The sequence below is a fragment of the Sapajus apella genome, unplaced genomic scaffold (genome assembly GCF_009761245.1).
Source record: "Sapajus apella isolate SASKATOON/1434 unplaced genomic scaffold, GSC_monkey_1.0 scaffold689, whole genome shotgun sequence".
In the NCBI taxonomy this organism is placed as follows: Eukaryota; Metazoa; Chordata; class Mammalia; order Primates; family Cebidae; genus Sapajus; species Sapajus apella.
In genome coordinates, this window is record NW_022437615.1 from 5,637 (window position 1) to 17,403 (window position 11,767).

General features: G+C 48.2%; 1 pseudogene across 1 annotated transcript; it reads right to left on the minus strand.

Moving 5' to 3' along the window:
* Nucleotides 1-9,374: 9,374 nt before the first annotated feature.
* On the minus strand, nucleotides 9,375-10,373 carry LOC116546227 (annotated as a pseudogene). Its single transcript, XR_004266636.1, has one exon. The product of XR_004266636.1 is annotated as a heat shock factor-binding protein 1 pseudogene (transcript).
* Nucleotides 10,374-11,767: the final 1,394 nt, after the last annotated feature.

Genomic DNA, 11,767 nt, shown 5'->3' on the forward strand with positions numbered 1-11,767 from the left:
CAGGTACAGTTTGGTTCACTGCTTCAAGAAGGTGTAATTTTGGTGGGAGGCAGGGGCAGAATAATATGATTTGGGTGTTTTTCTACTAAAACTGATGTCATTTGTAATATTTTATGTTGGTGGTTGGGCCTGGAGGCAGGTGACTTAATCATGGATCCCGAGCTGGGGAGAGGTGAAAGGTAGAGGTGGTGTTGAGAGTTTTCAGGACTAGGGTTGGGGGTTTGGGGTTTGTTTGGAGACAGGGGTATTGTACATTTTGAGGGTGTGGGAGCAGGGGTGGATCTTTTATAAATGCTTAGTACCATCTCCTTAATGCTGTCCTCACGATACTGAGTTCTCATGAGATCTAGTTTCTTCCTTTTTTTTTAAATTTATTTTATTGCATTTTAGGTTTTGGGGTACACATGAAGAACATGTAAGACTGCTGCATAGGTACACACGTGGCAGTGTGGTTTGCTGCCTTCCTCCCCATCACCTACATCTGGCATCTCTCCCCATGCTATCTCTCCCCAACTCCCCACCCCCCACCATCCCTCCCCTATTTCCCCCCAACAGACCCCAGTGTGTAGTGCTCCCCTCCCTGTGTCCATGTGTTCTCATTGTTCAACACCCACCTATGGGTGAGAACATGTGGTGTTTGATCTTCTGCTCTTCTGTCAGTTTGCTGAGAATGATGGTTTCCAGGTTTATCCATGTCCCTACAAAGGACACAAACTCATCGTTTTTGATGGCTGCATAATATTCCATGGTGTATATGTGCCACATTTTCCCTGTCTAGTCTATCATCGATGGGCATTTGGGTTGGTTCCAGGTCTTTGCTATTGTAAACAGTGCTGCAATGAACATTCGTGTGCACGTGTCCTTATAGTAGAACGATTTGTAATCCTTTGGATATATACCCAGTAATGGGATTGCTGGGTCAAATGGAATTTCTATTTCTAGGTCCTTGAGGAATCGCCACACTGTCGTCCACAATGGTTGAACTAATTTACACTCCCACCAACAGTGTAAAAGTGTTCCTATTTCTCCACATCCTTTCCAGCATCTGTTGTCTCTAGATTTTTTAATGATCGCCATTCTAACTGGCGTGAGATGGTATCTCAATGTAGTTTTGATTTGGGAGATCTAGTTTCTCAAATGTGTGTGGCACCTCTTTCCTCTCTGTGTCTTGCTCTTACTTGGGCCATATGAGACCTTTCTTTGCTCTTTGGCCTTCTGGTATGATTGGGAGGCTTCCTGAGTCCTCCCAGAGGCAGAAGCCACTATGCCTCCTTTACAGCCTGCAGAACTGTGAGCCAATTAAACCTTTTTTTAATTTTGTTATCATACGGAAAGTCGGTACTGTGGAGTGGAGCTCTGAAATACCTTCAAGGCCCCTTTTTTCACTGTCTTGGCTATTGGCACTCAGGTTTTGTTTTGTGCATATATCTGAAGCCTTCTTGAATTTTCCCCCTGAAAATGGACTTTTCTTCTTTTACCACATTGCCTGGCTTTGACAAAGATACCTGAAAATGTACAAGCAGGTTCAAAAGTGGGTAACAGACAGACGTTGGAGAGTTTGGAGGGCTTAGAAGAAGACAGGAAAATAAAAGAGAGTTTTGACAATTGCAGAGACTTGTTAAAAAGTTGTGGTCAAAAGGCTGACAGAGATGAAGGCCAAGCTGAGGAGGTCTCAGATGGAAATCAGGAACTTACTGGGAACAGGAGCCAAGGTTACTTTTGTTTTGCTTTAGCAAAAAAAGTGGCTGCATGGTCCCCTGCCCTGGAGATCTGTGAAACTTTGAACTTGAAGGTGATGATTTAGGGTGTAACTGGTGGAATGAACTTCTAAGCAGCGAAGCTGAAGAACTGTCCTGCCTGAGCTGAACAACCTGTGTGACCAAATAAATGAACTTATATTTAAATGAGAAGCGGAGCTTAAAAGTTTGGTAGATTTGCAGCCTTTCTTCTCAAGTTACGCATTTTGAGAAGCATGGAGGTTTGAAGGGGCTGGGGCAGAATAATATGGTTTGGCATCATGTCCTTGCCAAAGCTAATGTCAAACTTTAATTTTTAATGATCAAGTTTGCACAGGTAGGTGTTGCTTGAGTCACGTGGGTGTGTTATTAATGAATGGCTTAGCACCATGCCCTTGATGCTGTTCTTCCTGCTAGTGAGTTTTCATGAGATCTGCTTGTGTACAAGTGTGTATACCTCTTTTCTTTTCTTTTTTTGTTTTGTTTCTGTGCTTGTTATATGAGATGCCTCAGTCTTTTTTTTTTTTTTTTTTTTTTTGGTCCTCTTTTCCAACTTGAAGTTTTGTGGGGTCTCTCAGAGGCAGAAACTACTATTCTTTGTGTATAGCCTGCAGAACTGTGAGCCAGTTAAAACTCTTTCATATGATGACCCTGAAAATTGGTGTTGAGGAATGGAGCATTTGGCTAAAGATATCTGACAATTTGGGAACAGGTTTGGGTCTGGGCAGTGGGCAGGGGTTGTAGTTTGCCCTGCTCAGTAGGGGATGGGAATTTAAGGGAAAGTTTGAAAGATCTTTGAAATTGTTTAAATGGTTGTGACCAAAATGTTGGCAGGAATACTGACAGTGAAGGCCAGGTTAGGTGGTCTCAAAGGGAAATGAGAAAGTTAGTGGGAACTGAAACAAAGGTCACTTTTGTTCTGCCTCAGCCAAAAATGTGCTGCTTGGTGCCCATTTTCTAGGGATCTTTAATACTTTGAACTTAAGTGTGATGATTTAGGGTATCTAGCATAATTTATAAACAGTGAAGCACTCAAGAAGTAGTGTGTCTGCTTCTAATTGCCTGTCTTCATAGGAGGAAGCATAGAAATGACCTAAAGTTTGAACTTATTTTTAAAGGGGAAGCAGAGATTAAAAGTTTGGAATATATGTAGTCTGGTCATGCGGTGGAACAGAAAGCCCATTTTTAGGGGAGTGATTTTGGAAGACTTCAGAAATTGGCATAAGTAAAAAGGAGCCACGTGGTAGTGGCCAAGACAATGGGGGAAAAGGCCTCCATGGCATTTCAGAGAGCTTTGCAGCATCTTATTTTGTCACAGGTTCTGAGGCCTAGGAGAAAAGAATGGTTTCATGGGCAAGGCCCAGGGCATCACATCCCTGCACAGCCTCAGGAGACTGCTTCTTGCATTTAATCTTCTTTCTCTCCAGCTCAAGACATGTCTGAAAGGGTCCCAGGTGCAGCTCAGCTTACTTCTTCAGAGGTATAAAGCTAGAAGCCTTGGTGCTGTCAATGTAGTTTTAAGCCTTCAGGTGCACAGAGTACAGGCGTGGAGGCTTGGAGGCTCCACCTAGAGCCTCCAACTAGATTTCAGAGGATGTATGCAAAAGACAGTGTCCAGGAGAAAGCCTGCTGCAGAGGTGGGGCTGTCACGGCGAATTTCTGCTACGGCAGTGCAGAAGGAACATGTGGGGTTGAACCCCTTCCTCAGAGTTTCCACTGGAGTACCGCCCGGGGATTCTGTGAGAAGGGGGCCACCATCCTCCCGATGGTAGTTCCACCAACAGCTTACAACCCGCATGTGGAAAAGCCACTGGTACTTAACGCTGCTTAGCCTGTGAGAGCAGATGTGGGAGAGAAACCTGTAAATCCACAGAAGCAGAGCCCTTGGGAGCCCACCCCTCACACCAGTGTGCCCTCAATTTGCGACATGGAGTCAAGATTAGTTTGGAGCTTCAACATTTTATGATTTCCCTGCTAGAATTTAGACTTGCATGAGGCCTGTAGTCCTGGTTTTTTGTTTGTTTTTTTTTCCAGCAAATTTTTTCCTTTTGGATTGGGAATGTTGAATGACTGCCTGTACCCTCATTATATCTTGGAAGTAACTAACTCATTTTTTATTTTAGACTCTCATAGGTGAATAGAAGTCTAGCCTGGTCTCAGATGAGACTGAATGTTTGATTTTTGTGTTAATCCTGGAAGGAATTAAGACTTTTGGAGACTATTGGGAAGGCATGATTGTATTTTACAGTGTGAGAAGGCCATGAGATTGTGCAGTTGGGGCAAAATAATATGGTTTGCCTGTCACCTGATCAGCGAGGCCAGGTCAGTGGCAACCTGATCAGTGGAGTCTGGTCAATGGGGACCTGGTTAATAAAAACCTGGTCAATGGGGGCTTGATGAGTGAGATCCTCATTCAGTGAAGGCCTACGCAGTGAAGTTAGTCACTTGAGATTTGGCCAGTGGACAAATGGTCACTTTGGCTTTGCCAGTGGGGGCTTGGTCACAGGGACGTGGTCAGTGAGGCCTATGTAGTAGGGGCATGGTGAGCATGGTGCTGCTTAGAGAGGGTATCATTAGGAGGATCTAGTAGCAGGGATCTTGGTGAGTGGGTACCTAGTGGCAGCCAGTTATTTGATATCTGGTCAGTGCCAACCTAGGCTGCAGGGGTTTGGTCAGTACAGACCTGGTCATCTGGAGCTTAGTGGTGGCCTTGTAAGCATGGGCTTGGTCACTGGTGACCAGGTGAAGGGGTGCTATTCAGTGGAGGCCTGGACACATGAGACATAATCAGCAGAACCTGCTGGGCATGTCCTCATCAGTGAGGCCCTTGTCAGTGGGGCCCTGGTCAGGACAGCCTGGTAAGTGGAACCTAATCAGTGGGGACCTGGTCAGAGAACACTTGGTTAGTGGTGGCTTTTGTAGCACTGGTCTAATCAGTGGTGACCTGGTCAGCGGGGAGCTGAGCAGTGGGTGCCTGTTTAGTGAGGCCTACTCACTAGGGTCCCAGTCAGGGTCATCTGGTCACCTCAGGCCTGGTCAATGGCAGCTTGTTCTCTGGAGGCGTGGTCAGTGTGGCCTCATCTGTGGGGCCAGGCAATGGGGTCATGATTGGTGGAACCTAATCAGTGGGCATTGTCAGTAAGGACCTCATCAGTGAGGCTTTGTCAGTAAAGACCTGGTCAGTGAGGCCTTGTCAGTGAGGCCTTGTCAGTAAGGTCCTGGTCAGTGGAATCCTAGTCATTGTGGATCTGGCAGCAGAGGCCTGGTTAGTGGGGCCTGGTGATGGGGATGTGATCAAGGAGGACCTGATGTGTGGGATCTGGTCAACAGGAACCTGGTCAGTGGAGGCTGCTGAGCACTGCTGACAGATTCCAGGTGCAATGCACATTATGGAGGGCCCTGTGGACAGCTGGGATGGCCCAGTGGTGCCCAATGGCCCAGTCAAAATTGGAAAAAGCAGGTATTTTGATGGGCCTGGGAGATCTTGCTCAGAAATTTTGACAGGACAAAGGTAAAGGAAGGGCCACAGTGGCCGGAGAGATGGTCACAGCCTATGTGCTGCACAGGATGGAGAAAGTCAGGGAACAGGCAGGGTGGACAGCTGGTATGCAGGGAGAGGTAGGGGCATGCTGGGAGGTCAGACCCTGTGAGGACTCTTGGGGCCTCAGATAGGGTGGGCTCCAGGTGCACCCTCAGTGCACTGGGCAGGTCTCAGCCCAGTCTCCCTAGACCCCAGCTGGGTGATGTGTTCATTCCCTGGGGATCCTGCAGAGAGCACAGCCTCCAGCCCAGGTGGTGCAGCTTGACCTCTCCATGGGCCTGGAGCATCCCCTGCTAGCCCTCCACTCCCTCTTCTCCCAGGTCCTGCTTTCCAGTGTCAGCCAGCAGGGAGGTCCTGTCCTCTCTTCCCTATGCGTCTTCTGGGGTGAAACTTGCAGTGGATTGGGAACAGGGATCGTGCTTCCCTCAGGCCCACTTAGGGAGGAGACTGGCGGGAGCCTATCACTGGTCCTCACCGCTGTTTTGGTTGCCTTTGAGTAAGATGGATCAGTAAGTGCCCTGAAGGTGAAGGCAAGAGACTCCCTGCTGTGTGGGAGGCTAGTCTAGGGATGGAGGACTTGACAGGTCTTCCCAGTCTGTCAAGCCTAGGCATCACTTTCCTGTCTCAGGACTCAGAAAGTCCAGTCCTGAGATGGGATGGTGCTGTCCAAGGTGGGTGGCCGGGGCCTGAGAGCAAGCCCCCATGAAGTGACCACATCACCCAGCTGGGGTCCAGGGAGCCTGGCCTGAGGCCTGCCCAGTGCAAAGGGTACACTTGGAGTCCACTCCACCTGATACTCTCACAGCCCTTGCAGGGTCTGGCCTCCCAGCTTGCACCTGCCTCTCCCTGCACCCCACTGCCCACCCTGCCTGTTCCCTGACTTTCTTCATCCTGTCCAGCAGTATGGGTGGGACAGGAGAACAGCCTGTGTGCACGTGTGGTGGCAAGTAGGAGTAACACATCATCCCTGGGAAGCGCCATGTTTCCTGCCAAACCCAACCCCAAAACTCTGTCTCTGAGGCGGTTTTACCAAACCCAAAACCCAGAACCATGACTGTGGCTCAGGGGTCAGCACCTGCTAGTGCCAAGATACTACAGGGAGACTGGGACCTGACCAAAGCCCATGGTGTTTGTGACCTGAGTCTTGGGGCCATAAGGCCAGGCCACCAATGGCCATTGGGCCATAGGGGCTCAGCCCCAGGGCTTGTCCTTCTTTGGCTCCTTCTGATTCAGTCTTCTCAGGGCCCTGGAGCCCAATACCCAGCATCCAAGGTCCCCTCTAGGAATCCTGGCGGCTCGGCTTACTATATCATGTTTCATCTGAAAGCAAAAATGTGAGGCTGGATGCACAGAAAGATGACTCGGAGTGCTTAATGACTAGAAGAAATCTAACAGCAGCCAGAAGGTAATGTGGGGAGGGTTGGACCTCCATGACAGGTAGAGCCAGGAGTACAGGCACCCAGTGCTGTGGCCTGGCACCACCTGCCTCTCAGAGGGTAGGTGGCACACTGTCCTTATGTGGAGGACAGCAGGCGTGGCCACCTGACCTAAATAAAAAAAAGGTCCAGATCAGAGTTCCCAACTCTGAGTACTTACCCACTCTCCGAATCATGGGAGGGGAGGCCTGGTCCTAGGTAGACCTGAGCTCTGAGTAACTGCGGAGCCCAAGGCTGGAAACCTCCAGAATTCTCTAGCCCCTGATCCTCCCTGGGGTCCCACTGTGGCCTATCTTACCAGAGCACTCTTCTGTGTGTAGGTGTCTTGGTAGCTCTACAAGGGAGTCCTCTTTCAGGTGTGGGCTGGGGATGGTCACTCCTGCTGGTTGTCTAAAAGGTGGAAACCAAGGACCTAGGGAAATACCAGGAACAGCCTTTTGACACTCATCCAGAGCAGGACGAACAGGCAAGTGTTATCAGGAGCCCAGGTCTCCAGGTGGAGGGAATGTCAACCCTGCAGTAGAAGTAGAGGCCCCTCACACATCCTAGGCACAGATGGTAATGTAGGCACCGCAGGTAAGCTGGGCTTGGTACCCCTCTCTGGCTTCAGAAAGAGGTCAAACGAGAAGCTTTATACAGAATAAACCTTTCCTTCCAGAAGCACTGCTGTCTGGTGGTTGCCATTTGTGGCAGTGAGACTTTTACTTGTTCTGAGGCTGGGCTGGTTTCTCCTCTTAGTCCTGCCCCACAGACCATAAAGAAGAACAGCAAGAGGTTCCCAGAAAACATCCACAAATGGCCCTGGACGTAAGCTACACTCTGAGAAATATGTCATGCTCCAGGTGAGCTAAGGCATCAGGTAAGGCCTATGAGGCTGGAGGATCCCAGGGCAGGTGGTGCAATCCATAGCTGTGGAAGCTTCCCATGGGAATTGGGAGGTCCCAAGGCAGAGAAAGGGATTCCACAGGAGAATCACAGAGAAGTCACAGAGCCACCAGGGGCTCTCCTGGCCCAGGGAGCAGTCAACACCATGGACTGAACACCTGCTGGGCTCCAAGCCCTGGGCCAGGCTGGGCCTGTGGGGCCAGGAGGCAGCTCAGAGTGGAAGTCAGAGAGAGAAGTGTGCTCAGAGGGCACTCGTTTCTGGATGTAATGTGGTCCTGGGATTCTGTCTGGGAAGTGCTTCCAGGGTTTCATATGTGTTATGGCGCTACTTCCTCTCCCCAGCCTCACCCTGCAGGAATTCCAGTGAATATATTGCCACCATCTTGAATCTCAGTGCCCTCATAGTGCAATGGCACCAGCAGATCTGCCTGTGCATGGACTTTCTGTACTACCTACTCCTGAGGGCTGATGCTTCTGCAGGGCTTATGACTGACTTGGTACACAACTTCAGATGCCATCATCCTGGAGCAGCACTGCGCCCTCACTAGCCAGGGTGTTGATGACTTCCTCAAGGCCAAGGCCACGTTCTAGACTTTGGACTTCATTGATGCACTTGTGCTGAGCGAGGTGGGCTTCTCTGGTATCTTAATTCAGGAGGTAGAATGGAGCTTGAGATCAAGTGTCTGATCAAAGAACTTGAACTTGATCTGGAGGGCTCTGGGGGAGCCATGAAAGGTGCTGGATAATGAACTTGATCTGGAGGGCTCTGGGGGAGCCATGAAAGATGCTGGATAAAGGAGGGACAGCCAGATACATTTTAGAGATGACTGTAGAAGGCTGCCTGGAAGGAATGAACAAGAGCCAGGAGACCAGGGAGGGTGCTTGTGGGGCAGGTCTGGAGATGGCAAGGGAGGAATCCTGCCTGGATGACTTCAGGGACTGTCTCAGGTTACACTCAGGTGCCCTCAGAGCTAGTGCTTTCAGAGGGCTTGTCTCCAGGATGAAAATGGGAAGGAGTTGTCAGAAGAGGATATATAAATGGAGGCTGGCATCTTCATAAGCGCCAGTGGTAATCCCGGTGTGGGAATACTGTGGGAACAGGGGTATCTTGATCCCAGGGACATGGTGGATACACCCTACATTACTCCATTCTGCCCATGCTCGCTTGTTTGCTTGCTTTCCTTCCTTTTTCTTTTTCTTTCTTTTCTCTTTTTCTTTTTCTTTTCTCTCATAGGAGAGAAGGCTTTTTGTGCAGATGCCCAGGACAATTTGCACAAAAAAGAGAATGATTTATCACTGAGCCCAGCACACAGATAATGTGACTCTCCTGCCAATTCCTTGCCCTCATAAATAATTGTGACATATCCCTAGAGAACGGCCAAGTAATATGATTTCTCCTGCTTGCTCCCTAGCTGCAAGTAGGATTGTGACATATATCTTAGCGAAGTTTACAGGTGTGACGATGACTTTTATTCCTCAAACCAGCCAATATGGATAATACTGTGAGCATTCTCTTTGTTCGAAGGTAATAGAGGGTTACCACTTTATTGCATATCATTTAAAAACCTTGGGTGGAACAGAGTGTCAATACAAAGCCCAGCACAGAGGTGAAATTGTGTTTTACATACACACACCCTGCCAACCATTTCATTCATTACATTCACACGTGAGCCACGCCCACTGACGAAGTTTTAAATCTCACACGGGAATGCAGCTTACAATTGGAATGATGACTTTCATATACGAAGATATGGCCACACTTGGAATGGTAACTCATTTCTTTTTTTCTTTTTTTTTTTTCAGGAACTGCCAAAGTTTTAGTGTTTAATAATGAATAGCACAACTGACCAAGGTGCAAGATGTAAAGATACCATGTTCAAGAAACTGGGGGGTAAATCACTCTATAAACTAACTATATAGTATGTGATAGGAATGCATACTTTATAATATAAAACCTGTCTACACATAGTAGTTAGCTGAAAAAGCCATTCAATCTTCTCTTGGCTTGGAAAGATGGTGTTCGAAATTCCAGTACATATTATTAGCAACCTTCAACTCGTGTGTGGCAGATATTTTGTTTTCACCTTCCAGTTCTTCAACCCCAGCCTGTGTCATGAGGTCTGCGATGTTCTTCTCCAGATCGTCAGTGCGACTACTCGTATCATTAATTCTCCCAATCTGCTCCTGCAGCAGATGCAGGTCTGAAATTTATCTTGCATCTGCTGCCGGAGTATCTGCACCACCAAGCTGAGGTCCTGCATGGTCTTGGGGTCAGTCTCAGCCATCTCCCCGATGCCCAGCTTGGCAGTCTGGTAACTCATTTCTAAATCCACTCATAGGCGGGACTCTCCTATCTGGACCGAGCTAACTGGAGTTATGTTGACTCCCATATCTTGGCTTAGGGCTACAGGTACCATCACTGATCCATTCCAGCATGAATTTCTAAGCGTGAATTGTGACACTAATGCACACTGTATAATGCCATCAGTTGGCACAGAGAATGTTTTCACAGGGCCCAGCAGACACGTGAGATTGTGACACTCATATGAACACAAAGCTGAAAGTAAAGATGATCAACCTCCTACATCAACATAGTGCACTCTGAATCTCACACCCAGAGGCAGTCAGAAGATTTTTTTTAAAAAGGCTGTTGTAGATAAATGTGGTCCACAGGTGGATTGGTGTCTCTCAGACCAGAATTCAGCACTCCAAGAAGGCTGGGACTTCACTAAGTAAACACAGTCTGCAATAGAAATTGAGACTCTGATGCATAGATCCGGTTCACTGATGAATAGATCCGGTTCACTGATGAATAGATCCGGTTCACTGATGGGATTGTGCCTCATGTAGCTGGTCCCAACATTCAGGATGTGTTGACTCCCATACCTAAACTGGGAGATGTGCAGGTTGTTCATCTCATCCCTGGACCTTCCTGCTGGTGCGATTGTGACATATCATGTGCCCAGCACCCAGCATGATTTGAGTCTCCCACCTGAACCCAGCCCACAGATGAAATTGTGACATATCACTGGACCCAGAACCTAGGTGATGTTACTCGTTTCTTCTGCCTTGGCCCTGCATACATGGAGCACATGTTTCTAGACCCTGCACTCAGCACTCAGGTTATATGTCTCTTCTACCTGTGCCCAGATTGTATGGGTCATTGTGACATATTTTTTGGTATGAGAATAATATTTCTTAGTTATTCACCTAGGTGATGTGACTCTCCTTTTCTGCCTGAGCACTGCACACAGCTGACATTGTGACACTGATACGCACACCCAACAAGCAGTATAGACTCCTCATCCCACATGAACACAGCCGGCTGTTGAGGTTGAGTCTCCTACCCAAAGCCAGCCAAAAGTTGCCTGGGGTCTGCCTGCAGGGAGCATTTTGACATATCTATGTGCCAATTGCACAGGTAATGTGAACCTTTTCTACTGCCTGGTTTCTGCTCACAGGGAAGATTATGACTTATCAGTGGGCCAACATCTAATTGATGTGACTTTTTCTGAGGTTCTGCCTACAGGGGAGATTGTGACATATTGCGGGGCTTGGCACCAAGGTGATTTGAGACTTCTGCCTGGATTCTGCCTTGTAGGGACATTGCGGCGTAGCTCTGAGCCGATCACCTAGATAATGTGACTTTCCTCCTTTCTTATGTGAACTGTGCCCATGGAATAGATTGTGGCATATCTCTAGGACCAGTTTCATTAAAAGCAAACAAACAAAAAAACAAATAACAAAAAAGGCAGTTACTTATGACTGGCCCCAGCACACAGGTGACGGGGGGCATGGAGACATTTCTCTGGGCCCATCATCTAGATGATGTGACTCTTTTCTTCATAGGACACGTCCACGTGAGGAATGTGACATATTGCTGGGCCCAGCATCTATGTGATGCATCACACCTCTCATGCCTGTCTCTTTCAACTGGAGTGATTGACATGAAGCTGGCCCAACTCCTAAGTTATGTGACTTTTTTTTTCCTTCTGAGCCCTACCCACAAGGGGACATTGCAACATATGTTTGAGTCCCTCACCTAGGTGGTGTGACTTTCATGAGTGAGCCATCCACTCAGTGGGTATTGTGACACATTTTTGCACACAGCACTGAGATGATGTGACTCTCCTCTACTGCTTGGGCTCTCCCCAAGGAGGCATTGTGCT